Here is a 10,576-nt window from a genome sequence, read left to right on the forward strand (position 1 = left end):
TCTGTGCCCTAATCAAACTTCCTTCTCCTGGGGACCCACCTGAGAGATGCCACATCTAGGGACTCCTAGAGGCTCTATCTAAGGTGTAGACCAGAGGTTTTTTTTCTTTTCTTTTTTTTAATCCTGGGGAGATACTGGAAAGATACCATGGACTAGGGATGCCTGGTGGATATGTCTGTGGTGAGGACCAGAGCTTCCTTCTCCTTGGCACCTACCCATGGAGGCTCTACTGTGGATTCAGGATGCCTGAGGTCCATGTGAGGAAAACATGAGGAAGAAGCTTCCTGTGCACTGCCTGATGGGCTGAGAAGTAAGTTCTGCCTTGTTCTTTACTTTCTCAGGTAATATTTTAGGAGAACTTATTTTACAACAGTATTTCTTACTGAGGCTTTGGCTGCTCATTATCATGGTATGTCAATGTATTTTGTATGGCTTGAGTGTCTGAGGACGCAAATGCCCCCTCAAGATGGTGCAGGGAGGGCCCAGTGCCTGGAATCTCACTGGGGCCTGAGGGTAAGGGCTCATGAAAATGCAGCAAGAAGCTCTCAGGAGCCTCTAGGGTGAGAGATGCAAAGATTATGATGGATTGCACTACCCAGAATCCTGGGTAACTGTAGAATCCTCATTGCAGTTACCAGAGCCTTCTGCAGGGAGGGCAGCATGGGTCAAATGACAGACTGTGCTACCCATAATTCTTGGGGACCTGAAGCTTGCAGAGACCTCTGCAGAGAGGGCTGTACTGACAAAAAATCAAACTATGCTGCCAATTACTTTTGGGTGCCTGCTCTGCCCAGGAGCCTCTGGGGGTGAGAATTGTAAGGGCAGAATACCAGACTTCAATGCTCAGAATCTCTGGGGATGCCTACATACCCTGTAACCCTGTAAGTCCCAGAGGATTTGGTGGTGATGGTTTTGTTGGTAGAGCTCACATCCTAGAATCTCCAGGGTCCCAGGGAAAGCATGGGGTCTTCAGCCCCTGTGATCCTCAGCAGGACTGTGCAGGCCAAACACTAGACTGCATTATTAGAACCCTCAGGGACTGCAGCTTCCAGAATCCTCTGTGGTGAGGGGCAAACCACTGAACTGCATTACCCACAATCCTAAGGGGGAACTTTAGTTTCAGAATTTTCTGCAGTGAGTAGGAAAAACACAGGACTAAATTACCCACAAATCTCGGTGCCAGTAGCTCTCAGGATCCTCCATTGTGAGGACTGTTGGACTGAGAGCTTAACTACAGTATCCAGAATCCTTGGTGGGGTGTGTTGCCTGTTAGTATGCAGCCTGCAACTCCCTGAGGCCTCCCAAGTGAGAGCTCTGCATTATGCAGGTCAGACTACACTACCTACAATTCCTGGGGACACACTGGTGAGTGTGCTGCCTGCAATTCCAGGAGGCTTCCACAGTGAGGTCTTCAGTCCCAAGACAAGCATGTGGCCTTCAGTTCTCATGGCCCTTGCAGTAGGGGCATGTAGGCAAAACACTGGACTACCTTATCCAGAGTCCTCAGGGGGAATTGCAGTTCCCAGGATCTGCAATAGTGAGGGCTTCAGGGTAGGGAGCTGAACTATACTACCTAGAATTCTTGGAGGTGCCCCGTGTCCATGTGGCCTGGAACTCTCAGAGGCTTCCACAGTGAGGGCTATGGAGGTAGAGGGCAATACTATACTACCCAGAATCCCTGGGGGCCTGTAACTCCCAGACACCTTCCTTTTGAGTACCGCCGGGGCAAACTTTGTATTGCACTACACAGACTCCTCAGGGGTGTCTAGGTAGGCTTGTGCTACAAAGATCCCAGAGCCATGATGGGGGTGAAGTCCACGTAGGTAGGATGGATTGCACTACCCAGAATAATCATGGCCCACAGCTCTCAGTGACCTCTGCGGTCAGAGCTGACTGAGTAGAACTGATTACAATACTCAGAATTCCTGGAGGCTCCGAGCTCTAGGTAGTCACTGTACAGTTGAACATAGCCCCAGGCTATAATACCCATGATCCTTGGGGGCTTGCAGCTCCCAGAATCCACTGTAGTGATGCTGCATGGACAGAACACCAGAATACACTGTCTAGAATCCCTAGGGATGCCTGAGTGAGTGTGTAGCCTGCAATTTCTAGAGGCCTCTGCAGTGGGGGCTGCATTGTAGAAGACTGGATTACACTACCCAGAATCCTGGGTGGGGGTATGAGGGTGAATGTGCTACTTGAAACCCCCATAGACCTCTGAAGTGAGGGCTGAGTGGGCACAATGCCAGTCTACACTGTTCAGAATCGCTAGGGGTGCCTGAGTAGCCTGCAGCTCACAGCGACCTCTGCAGCTGGCCTGCAATGTGGAATACAAGACTGCACTACCCAGAATCCTAGTGGTATGAGGGTGAATGTGCTACTTGCAACCCCTAGGCTTCTGGGGTGAGGGCTGCATGGGTAGAACACCAGAGTCCACTGCCAGGGTTCTCCAGGGTGTCTGGGCCAGCACATGGCACACAGCTTCCATTGTCCTGAAGGCAAAGACTGTGTGAGCAGAGCACCAGACTACACTGTCCAGAAACCCTGAGAACCCTGAATCTGTGTAGCCTGAAGCTCCCAGAGGCATCCATGGTGAGAGCTGGACAGGCAGGACAGACTGAATGATCTAGAATGCTGTCATAGGCTACTGGTAATTTGGTCTGAGCTCAGGTTCTTCTACCCTCCTACAGTGGTCACCCTGGGCTGGGAATTAACAGATTTTCTTAAAACCCCTGATTCTGAATTGGAGCAGTCCCTGGCTAAGTCACTCTGTCTCAAAGACTACACATCCCAGAAGCCTCTGAGGTGGTCTGTTTCTGGCCTCTGCCCTTGGGCTTAGGGTCTAGACTCCCTGTAGCTGCCTCCCTCTGTGCCTCTGCCTGCCTGTCTCAGGCTGCTGCAGCACTTGGCCTGGTAGAGTGCAGGGAGGGGGTCTCCTGGACTCCATTTCTCCTCTTCTGAGATTTCACTCCTCAGGTGCCACAGCCAGACCTAGTTAGAGCAGTGGGAACATATTTTATTCATTAACTGCTGAGGGTGGAAGAAGGTGCTGACATTCACCAGGGAGCCAGGACAAGCCCTGCCTCTGAGCTGGGAGGAGCTCCTGCACAGCGCATGGCCAAAGGGGCGTGGTCAATAAGGGGCAGGGCCTTGCCGCCATCTTTAATGCTGCCTCCTTGAGAATGAGGAGCTGACTTCCCTCTCAGGACCAACCCGGGAGAGCCCCAGTCCTGGGAGTGTTGGGTCACTCCACAGGGAGTGGCAGAGCCCCCTTCTCAGAGCAGATTGAGAGAGACACCCAGGTTGTGGACTCTCATGGGTCATGCCTCCAGGGGCTCACGGAGCTCCCTTCTCAGAGCAGCCTCAGCGTGTGGATTCTTGGCTTAGGGACTTTCGTGAGTCTTGTCTCTAGGGATGCCCGGGGTTCCCTTCTCCTCAGCAGCCTGAGAGAGACACTTGGTGTGGGGACCCTTGTGGGCCACATCTCTAGGGGTGCCTGGGGCTCCCTTCAACTCAGAGTGGCCTGAGGGAGACGCCTGGTGCGGGCACCCTCTTGGGTCATGTCTCTAGGGACGCCCAGGGTTCTGTTCTCCTCAGAGTAGCCTGAGGTAGATGCCTGGTGTGGGGACCATTTTGGGTCACATTCTAGGGACACTGGGGGGCTCCCTCAGCCTTACAGCAGCCTGAGGGAGATGCCAGGCCTGAGGAGCCTCGGGGGTCATGTCTGTAATTAGGCTGGGGGTTCCCTTCTCCTCTGAGCGGCCTGAGGCAGACGCTAGGGTTGTTGTGCGCCAGGGTTGCTGTGCGTGGCCGAAGGGGGCATGGCCAACCAGGGGCGGGGCCTCAGCGCCATCTTTAAGGCCGCCTCCTTGAGAGTGAGGAGCTGGCTCCTCCCTCAGGACTAATCCAGGAGAGCCCCAGTCCTCGGAGTATTGGGTCACTCCACAGGGAGGGGCAGAGCTCCCTTCTCAGAGCAGATTGAGAGAGACACCCAGGTTGCGGACTCTCATGGGTCATGCCTCCAGGGACTCACAGAACTCTCTTCTCCTCAGAGCAGTCTCAGTGGACTCTTGGCTTAGGAACTTTTGTGAGTCGTGTCTCTAGGGATGCCTGGGGTTCCATTCTCCTCAGAGCAGCCTGAGGGAGACGCCTGGTTTGGGGACCCTCTTGGGTCACATTCTAGGGACACTGCAGGGCAGCCTCATCGTTACTGCAGCCTGAGGGATATGCCAGGCCTGGGGAGCCTCCTGGGTCACGTCTCTAAGTAGCCCCGGGTTCCCTTCTCCTCAGAGCTGCCTGGGGGGGTTGCCAGGGTTGCTGTGCTTGGCCAAAGGGGGCGTGGTCAATAAGGGGTGGGGCCTCGCCGCCATCTTTAATGCTGCCTTTTTGAAAGTGAGGAGCCTGCTTCCCCCTCAGGACCAACCCGGGAGAGCCCCATTCCTGGGAGTGTTGGGTCACTCCACTTGGAGGGGCAGAGCTCCCTTCTCAGAGCAGATTGAGAGAGACCCAGGTTGGGGACTCTGGTGGGTCATGCCTCCAGGGGCTCAGGGAGCTCACTTCTCAGAGCAGCCTCAGCGCGGACTCTTGGCTTAGGGACTTTTGTGAGTCATGTCTTAGGGATGCCTGGGGTTCCCTTCTCCTAACATTGGCCTGAGGGAGACGCCAGATGTGGGGAGCCTTGTGGGTAACAACTCTATGTAGGCCCTGGCTTTTCTTCTCCTCAGAGTGGCCTGAGGGAGATGCCTGGTGTGTGGACCCTCGTGGTTTATGTCTCTTTGGATGCCTGGGGTTCCCTTCTCCTCTGAATAGCCTGGGGAAGACGCCTGGCTTGGGGACCCTCATGGGTTATATTTTTAGAGAAGTCTGGGGTTTTCTGCTCAGAGCAGCCTGAGGAGATGCGTAGCATGGGGACCCTCATGGGTCATGTCTCTAGGGACACCTGTGATTCCCTTTTCCTCAGAGCAGCCTCAGAGAGATGGCTCAGAAGCTTCTGGCAGCTCTGGCAGCTGGTGAGGGGATGGTGGGAAGCATGAGGAGCAAACCCTGTCCTGGACCTGAGAGCTGAGGGCATCCTTGGCTGTCAGCCCCTCTCTGTCCTTCACAATTTCATCCTGGCTCCCTGTGCAGCAGTGACCCTTCCTTAGGCTATGACCCTCATCATCTTAATATAGTGACCCAGGGTGGTTTCTAGGGAACCTGGCTGGAGAGGAAGGAGGAATGTGTAGGGAGGGAGGAATGTACAGCCTAAGGGAAGGGGACCCCAGTCCACTTCCTTGTTTTCCTTAGTGTTTTAAATGGTTTGCTTTTTCTTGCAGTGTTAAAATAGTAGAAAAAAATTGAAAAGTACATATGTTAACAGCCCACTATGTCATTTTAAAAAACTTTTTAAATTTTTATTTTTTGGGTACTGGGGATTGAACTCAGTACTTATCTTTTTTTTTTTTTTTTTGTTGTTGTTGCATGTGATCACTGAGCCATATCTCCAGCCCTATTTTGTATTATAGAGACAGGGTTTTACTGAGGTGCTTCATGCCTTGCTTTTGCTGAGGCTGGTTTTGAAGTTGAGATCCTTCTGCCTCAGCCTTTTGAGCCTCTTGAGTTTAAACATATTACTTCTAACAAAGCCAGAATTTATTAAAAATACATCTCCTGTTTTTTGTGGAACCGAACTCATGAACCACATTTTTCTTTTTCTTTAATCTCTGCTTAGTTTTTTTTTTTCAATTTTTTTTTTAGTTGTAGAAGGGCACAATACATTTATTTTATTTATTTATTTTTATGTGGTGGTGAGGATCAAAACCAGTGCCTCACACATGCTAGGCAAGCGCTCTACCACTGAGCTACCACAGCCACACGTTTTTCTTTTGGTGGAGAGTTTAATTAGCAAGAAGCCACCCCTCCAGGACCCTCTTGCTAAGGCCTTCCCCTCCAGACCCTGCCTCTCCTCTATACCCCACCTATATTCTATGGCCCTGCTTGTCCTCCTGAACCACCCTTCCCCCTCTTTCCTACCCTGCCTCTCCTCTAGGTCCTACTCATGTTCCAGGGCCTGTCCCTTCCTCAGGTCCCACCCCTCTGTGAAGCCCTGCCCCCATGTGACTCGTTCTCCCCCTCCTTCAGACCCTGTCTCTTCTCCAGATCTTTCCCTTCTTCCTGTCCTGCCCCTCCTGCAGACCTAACCCCTCCTCTTTAAAAATTTTTTTGTTGTTGCACATGGACACAATGCCTTTATTTTGTTTATTTATTTTTATGTGGTGCTTAGGTTTGAACCCAGTGCCTCACACATGCTAGGCAAGTGCTCTACCACTGAGCCATAACCCCAGCCCAGCCCTCCTCCTCTTTAAGACCCTGACTCTTCTCCAGACCCCACTCATTTTCCAGGCCCCCCCTCCTCCTGACCTTCCGTCCCCCTCCTCTAGACTCTGCCCCTGCTAGTCTAGGATGAGCAGCTCCCTGGCTGCTGTGCTAATTGGCATTATATTTGTAATGGTGCACAAATAACATCTGTTGTATAAACACTGACATCCTGCATTGGATGAATTATCTTGACTAGTATCAAAATTTGACATACCATAAAATAAATTTAGAAAAGTCACCTTTCTGTCTCTTTTATTCTCTATAGATCATGAACATTTGAAATAAAATCAGAATTTGTTAAAGGGCAGATGACAGCCAGCCTTGAGCCCTGATGATCCCAGGATCCCATCCAGTGGGAGAACTCTACATATCAGTCCAAGCTTTTGTATGCTAATTGATTTATTTTTCTTATTTTAGAGTTATTTTGCTATGTAATTCCCCATGGCCTTTGGTTCTGTGTAATAGGTTTTTGCTATTCAATTTTTAATTAATATTCTTTCAATTTTCTACAGAATTTTTAAAGTATTTTTTTAGTTGTCAGTGGATCTTTTTATTTTATTTATTTATTTTGTTTATTTATATGTGGTACTGAGGATTGAACCCAGGGCCTAACACATGCCAGGCAAATGCTCTGCCTTTGCGCCACAACTCTAGCCCTGTATAGGATTTTTAATTCTGTGAACTTCTATTTTTTATTCATTTTCTATTTGATTACACCAATAAGGAATATTTTAATAATTTCTTTTAGCTTACTTTGTTTTTGATTGAGAGAATTGTTTTGTTTGAGAGAATTGTCTTGTTTGGAAAGGCTCATAATCAAATGATTTTAATTAATTTCCATTTATTAAGACATGTTTGAGACTGGGTGTGCAGCTCAGTGGCAGAGCACTTGCCTGGCATGTGAGAGGCCATGGAGTCCATCCCAGCAACACACACACAGAAGATGTCTTTGACAGGACTCAAGCATGAGGGGTATAGTTTCAAAAGATCATGTATTGGGGCTGGGATTGTGACTCAGCAGTAGAGCACTCGACTAGCACGTGCGAGGCCATGGGTTTGATCCTCGGCAACACATAAAAATAAGTAAATAAAACAAAGGTATTGTGTTGAACTACAACTAAAAATAAATAAAAAATTTTTAAAAAAGATCATGTATTTACACATATACACATATACCAAAGTGCCTCTTCCAATTATTCTAAGAAAATTTCAAATCAGTTTTAAAAGAGAAGAGGGATGATGATATTTTTAATGTTAACTATTGATATTTCATGATATTTAAAACCACTATAGATGAAATCTCCTGAGATGCAAATCATTACAAAATGTAAGAGACAAGTCAGTAGCTGCTTTTTTGTAATTCAGATACATTTACTAAAAATAAGCTTTTTAAAAAACAGATATTTTCTTCTTTTCAAATTTAGAAAGCATTTCCATATGTCCTATTAAAGTTCTATATTCATCAGAAAGTTCTCTTATTCCTTGCATACAAAGGGATGGGCCTTCTAATGAGCATGATACTTTATGTTGTCAGAAATTCTTGTGGGAGAACTCTTTAAGTGTTTTGCCTCTGTTCAAAATATTATTTAAAAATGTATCAATTTGCTTTTGATTTCAGAAATTTGTCTTTTTTTTGAAATTATGTATTTATTAGTATTTAGGGGTATTTCATGTAGGAAATGCCATGATTACATTGTATCCTAATGTTGGTGCCCCTGTGTGCTTATAAGGTGGCTTTCAGAATGCAGTTGAGTATCTCTCTCATATTTGTTGGATTCATTAGAAAAGTACATGCACTTTTGATCATATTTAAATGGTTTCATTTGAATTATTAGAAGCAGAAATCAGACATGTTAGTGTTGTGAGCTGAACAAAGTGCAGGTTTACTTTAATCATTTTGAGGAGGTTGACATAATGGCTTCTGCCTTGTTCTGTACCTGCCATAGTTGTCAGATGTCTCACCTGGAGAATTTTTTTTTGGCACTGGGGATTAAACCCAGGGCCTTGCTTGTGCTATGCAAGCCCTGAACTACCTATGTCCCCAGTCTTTGTTACAATTTCATTTTGAGACAGGGTCTAGCTGAATTGCTAATGTCAGCCTCAAATTTGTGATCCTTCTGCTTTATCCTCCCAAATAGCTGAGATGACAGGCATGAGTCAAAGTGTCTGGCTTGTCCTGGAGGATTTTGATGTCAGTATCATATGTTTCCAATGTGTTAATAATTTCTAAGCTAGATTATGTTCATTTTTCTTATCAACAGTCAATAAAGCCTTTTTGTTGTTTTTTGATGGTATGCTTAATGTGAACATGGTTTATGACGTGACACCACTGTTTATGGTGATCTAGCTATGAAATACATTGTAAGGAGAGTATTTTGATTCTGAGAGTCTCAAGTGTTTTAGGTCCAACATGTTTCCTTTAGAGGAGTGATTATTCATTTTCTATTTGATTACAAAAAATAAGACACAAATTCTTTTTTTTTTTTTTTTTTGTGGTTCCAGGTGTTGGTCCTAGGGACTCCTGCATGCTAGGAAATCTTTCTACATCCCCAGCTCCATAGATTCTTTAGTTGTCATTAGCTTCATGATGAGCTAGTGACAATAAAATTACTTAGAAGTTCAACTAGATTTAGACTCATACAAGAGTGTGGACATCCATAGCTCCTTGTGATTTCTAAAAGGTAGAGTGTTTTCTCACAACACAGCAGCATGTAATATAATTTCTGGACCAAGCTGACACCTCTGCTTCTCTTGGCTCACCACTTCCTGCAGAGTTCTTGGAGGAGATGACTATTTCTTTGACTATTTGTCCCAGTCACAAATATTTGATTATATTGCTGCTAAAAAGGTATGCATAGAAATAAAATAGAGACAAGGATTCTTTGGGATAAATGATTCAGTCACAGTGAGTCAATTTCCATTAGGACTTTTTTTTATATAAAGTCACTCTTTCAGGAAAGTTAAACCAGGAGTTGAAATAGAATCTCTAAAATGTCATTTTTTCTCCTCTAGTGATAAAGTTTTAAGAAGGCAAACCTAGAACCTAGTGAAAGCATAAAAATATAAGGAGTTTACTTATGTTATTACTTCAACATGAAATATGTAAAAGAAGCACATACTTTGAATTTTATATTAGTTTGAACTATTTGATTTTTGTGTTATGAATGTTCATAATAAAATACAGAACTAGCTAAGAGTGTCAGTTACCAGTAATTAACTGTATGAATAATTAAACAAGTAAGTGTTTGAGAAAATATAACCATGTCCTAAGGTTTTACTTTAGAGTAGTTTAATGTTTTTTTTTTTGGTGTGGAAGTACTGGGGATTGAATCCAGGGGCGCTTAATCATTGAGCCACATCCCCAGCCCTTTTTTATATTTTATTTAGAGGCAGGGTCTCACAGAGTTACTTAAGGCCTCACTAAGTTGCTGAGGCTGGCTTTGAACTCGAAATCCTCCTGCCTCAGCCTCCCAAGATGCTGAGATTACAGGCATGTGCCACCATGCCAGGCTTAGTTTTATTTTTATACAGAAATTGAAAAGAAAGTGCAGAGATTTCCCAGGTAGCCTCAACCTGGTTTCTTCCCTTGTTATGACTTAGGTGAGCTGTCTCTAAAGTGTTAACATCTTAGACCATTTGTCATGAAGAAAAAATAATGGTATGTTAACATTAACTGAAGTCACATATCCTTTGGATTCTCAGTTCTGTGTCTTCCTGTTCTAGGATCCCATCTAGGAGCCAACATGACATCCAGTCATCATGTCTCCATAGACTTCTCTTGGGGTGACAGTTTCTATGAACTTCCTTGTTCTGATGACCTTGAGAGCATTGAGGACGACTTGTCAGGTATTTTTATAATTTTTTTTTGAATCTTCCTTTTTTTCATATTTAAACTGGGGTTTGTGGGTCTGGGGGAGGCAGGTCACAGAGGTGAAGAGCTGCTCTGTCATCTCTTGTCCTTATTGTCCTATTAGTATTGACTGTGCTCACCTGGCTGAGGCAGTGTCTTTCAGGTTTCCTTGTGTTTCTCATATTTAGCCTGGGGCTATTGGACTGGGGGAAGCTGGTCACTGAGATGAAAAGCAGCTCTATCATCTCATGCCCTCAAGGTGAAATGGTAGTATTGATTGTGCTCACCTGCTTGAGGAAGGGCCTTTCAGGTTTCTTACTGTGAAGTTACTCTTTTTTTGCATGTCCACATTGTCTGTTCTTCGGGAGG

This window comes from Marmota monax, unplaced genomic scaffold (assembly GCF_021218885.2).
Source record: "Marmota monax isolate L192 unplaced genomic scaffold, Marmota_monax_Labrador192_F-V1.1 WCK01_AAM20220418_F8-fsc00035, whole genome shotgun sequence".
Lineage (NCBI taxonomy): Eukaryota > Metazoa > Chordata > Mammalia > Rodentia > Sciuridae > Marmota > Marmota monax.